At 46.3% G+C, this 4,213-nt stretch overlaps 1 long non-coding RNA gene across 1 annotated transcript in view; it reads left to right on the top strand.

Moving 5' to 3' along the window:
- Positions 1-2,245: 2,245 nt before the first annotated feature.
- LOC116851659 overlaps positions 2,246-4,213 on the top strand; it is a 3,946-nt gene continuing 1,978 nt past the window's right edge. Inside the window, exon 1 of the long non-coding RNA XR_004379624.1 lies at positions 2,246-2,614. This is a non-coding gene — a long non-coding RNA (uncharacterized LOC116851659). The remainder of the gene's footprint in view (positions 2,615-4,213) is intronic.

Below are 4,213 nucleotides of genomic sequence, written 5' to 3'. Positions count from 1 at the left end.
ACATATGCAAAAGGATTCCGCTAAAGAAAAGATTATATCTTTCTTTTTGGATAAACTGCTGTCATTTTCAGCTTAAATTGGAGGTATTTTGATAATTTCGGAATCGACATTTGCTCCCAGGAAACGTCAATACAACATTTCCTCGTTTCCTCACAAATTTTCAATTTTTAATTACGTGTCAGGATTGTGACGTTATTTGCAAATCGAGATATGCAATGGTGGAGAGTCGCGATATGAATTACGCAATGAGAATAATAAACAATGTAAAAGGAGAAATAGTAAGTAACATTTTCAGCATATCGATAACCCCTTGGTGCGATCCTAATGTACGCTCATGCGTTCGTTGTGTGCAGCGATTTTACCACGATGAAGGTGACAACGTTTACGAGCGAGCTCGTTGCGACTGCAACGTGCACGCGTCGGAAAATGCGATTGTGCTAAAATCCGCGACGACCGCTTTCTTAATCCCTTTGCGCAGGCTGAAAGCGACGTAAATTCGAAGAGGATAACTCTCTGCACGATGAATATGACGGAGACTCGCGCGTTTTTCTTTAGCGGTTGCGTATTCATAACGATCTTCTGTAATAAGACTTAGTAATAAGCTCATAATTTATCATTTCGCGCAGAAATTCCCTGGGAGAAGGATACACCTGGCACAATGTCCGTCTCATTTACGGGACATTCTCTCACATCGCGAATATTAAACAATTATATCCCGATAAGATCGTTTTTTCTCCCTTATTTTCCAGCAAAAATTTCCGAGGCCAGATTAAAGCACGCCTGGAATGCGCAGGATTCGAAGCAATTAAAACTGATGCGTAGTTCCTCTTACAGAGAGGAGCCGTTCAAATATACCTATATAGCTGTAGAAATATACCAACGGCCACTCGAATTTCGTAAGAAAGAGAGAGGGAGAGAGAGAAAGAGAGAGCGACGCAAATGCACTGTCGCTCTTAACGTGAGAGTGCCGTGTCTGCTCGACTAATTGCGTCAAAAGGAACGAAAGCGAACGACATTAAACACACACAGAGGCAGCCGACGTCGCGGCGCGTTTCAGCTCCTCAATGAACGCGCGACCGTCTTCTCCTCGCCTACGGTTTCATCTTTCCCCTCCTCGCAGAGGAAGTTCGCGGAGATGACGCGGACAGCTCTCGAGTACGTGTACCACGCGACGACAGGGTTTCCACCGGACTCCTATATTTAGTCGGAACGAGAGTCAGGACAGGCGCGTCGTTCTTTTTGTACGTCAAGCGACCTCGAGAGTCCGGGGCGAAGACACTAATTTAGAGGCGTGTCGGCACTTAGAATGCATCGAACGGGTCTCCGCGCGACGTCATCATTAGAGCGAGGAGAGCGAGAGGTTTGCCTTCCTCGATCTTCATTAAGCTGGCTACACATCGGGGACCCCATACGACCTAAACTTATAACCGTTCGCTGATATTCGCGGCCTAACGTGTCATCAAAGTGGAGCGCCTAAGATCGTATGAATGTAAGCCGATCTTATGACAAAATCGAATGAACACGACAGTTCCATCGAGCAGCGCCGGAAGCTGCGACTGCCCAAATGTTATAACGACCGACATATCGACATTTCTATAACCGCGTTAGCTCTGACTGGATTACGAAGAACCGTCCCAAATGTTCTTTCTATTCTACTCTAAATATAATTTCTCGTTTAGAGTCGTTTTTGTCACAAGGACTTTAATTATAGGACATTATACCCTCCGACATATTTTAATCGATTGTCCTTTTGAATTATCCATAATAGGCAGACGATAGCCCACAAAACCACTCGCACGGCGTTTCAAGCTGAATACTCTCGCGAATGTATTGACGAGTTTCCGCGAGCTTGCTTATTGACAGGACGCGCAGGCTTGCCGGTATGAGGACAGCTTTATGGGGTTCGGTGTATCGGAAACAGGATGAGTACGGCGAGAGAGAAGTCGTCGTGGTGTCTCCTGTCTCTGCGTGACACCGCGCGAGATACGGCTCTTATGTTAATGCGAAGGGGCACACCATGTACGACAAGGAACGGGAAGGACTGACACACAATACCGGCGATACCGACGCGCGAGTCCGGCGGCCATTAATAACAAACGGTACGAACTCAATGAATCAGGGCTGCGTGTGTACCATTATAATGTAAATATTCGACGCGCGGCTTAGCCCGCGCGAGTTCTGTTCCGCGTCGATTGTTTGCGGTAACATATACGTATTTACGCGCGCGCAAGAGCCGAGACGATAACAGCGAGGTTCGATTGAGCATTCTTCTTCGTCTATTTCGTAGCTACCTTCGGAGCGTGTATCTGGGATTCTCGATAAAACGGCGAAATTCCTTCAACGCATGGATGGCGGAAAGTGTCGGATCCGATTCTAATTGCGAACGTCGTGACGTAACGCGTTGCTAATGGAATGCTTCCGTGGAAGCTTCTCGGAGCAAACAGTATCGGTATCAAGCGGTGAGATCGATATCTACGACAGGACACCTGACAGTGCTGATGAAACATTACTCTGTGGAAGCTGCGTCTCGATTATACTTCGAGAAGCGCGTGGACTATCGTCGAGTTTAGCACGTCTTGCGGAAGTACTTGACAATCGTGGAAATGGAGTTTCGGTATGATGTATCGGACGGAACGAATTTTGCGATTAATTTACGACTTGCCCAGGATCCCGCCAAACGTTTTATACACGAAAGATGATCGATTTATATTCGCGATAATAAGACGTTACGATAAAAGTGTTTTTGCGTTCCTTCGGGTTTTCGCAATTACCAGAACAGATCTAGCTCCGCGCGCACCTACAAACGGAACGGAATTACTTCCCGGCGAAATAATTTCCGCGTGTCTCACGCTCCGCAAGCCAGCGACGCTAAATACGAAATGAGACTTCAACGGGAATGATTCAACAACCTTATTATCACATAATATCTTGCCTTCCAAGACTCACGCGTTAACCCGGTATTGCGAGCGCGCATAATGCAACCCTCCTTTCCAGCTCTCACTCTCTCTTTCGCTTGCGCTCTCTCTCTCTTTCTCTCTTTCTCTCCCTCTCTCCCTCTCGCTCTCGCTCTCGCTCTCGCGCTCTTCTCAGCAAGACGCGGAGACGCAAATTCAGTATGCAGTCTACTGCGTTATAGCATTATCGTGCCGCTTCAACTTGCTCCGCGCTATAATCATCGTCTTACGGGCGCAATAATTTAAACGACGCGTCTCTGCGCTCGCGCGCGGCAAACTTGATATTCCCTCTGTTTACCGATGCTCCTTGTTTAAGAGTTTTCCGCGTGTCTCGAAGGCGGATTAGGATCTGCATAGGGAGGAAGAATCTCCCCCGGGGCATATCATACATAGATATTCTGACGATATACGCGTGTCTCGCTACGTGTTCGCTCTGTGCGGCTTGCAGGGGTAAATATGTAACTTCCGACCACGAAGAACTCTACGTCAAGCCGTCCCGGCGCGTGCAGAGCGGTAGCTGATTCCTTGAATGCATTATGAATTAATCGGCGATTCTAACACGTGTTGCGAAATGTCGGATACGACAGAGTGCAATCCTTTCTGGCTTCTCGAACGACTGGAACACGAATTAAGCCGGGGAATAAATTGATACCGTCGCGAAATAGATTAATAATATGAGATCCAAATTTTATCATAAATTCGATAATCTGCATTTTTACAAAATTACTTCTTCGGGGACTCGAAAGATAGGCCGCAGTTAGAAAAAGTATGTTTAGTTGCTGTTAATTAAAAGAAAGTCGGAGAAGTGGATAACAAAGCGCGTTTTTAAAGCTAATTTCAAACGTGCGGTCTTTGTTGTAATAACAACAACTTAATTTAATGTCGCAATGTAGAAAGTTGCAATACGCGATGGTCTTCATTTAAAGTTCCGTTGAGGAAAAACCGTCCACGAAGTGCCTCGAGAAAATGCAACAGTTCTAGATTAAATGGTATGCATAATTACGTGTCTTTGCCTTTATCCGATATGTCATCAGCGCGGCGGAGATACGAATTTTTCTTCGCGCTTTTGCGCGCCACACAGTTTATAATCTAATTTCGGTCCACGACGTTCTAAGCCATCGAAGTTGTTGCCAACAACGGCTTTGCGTCTATCCAGACCGAACTAGCCGAACGTCAGGACGTCAGGTAACTCATGAATTTGCATGGCCCAAGCCAAATATAATCTTAGCATACACAGATGGTTCTCTCTCTCCTTCTCG

This window comes from Odontomachus brunneus, unplaced genomic scaffold (assembly GCF_010583005.1).
Source record: "Odontomachus brunneus isolate Ranch 3 - 2012 unplaced genomic scaffold, Obru_v1 Obru_scaffold_184, whole genome shotgun sequence".
Taxonomy (NCBI): Eukaryota; Metazoa; Arthropoda; class Insecta; order Hymenoptera; family Formicidae; genus Odontomachus; species Odontomachus brunneus.
Note: the sequence above shows the minus strand (reverse complement) of the source record. Positions and strands in the feature narration are given on the sequence as shown.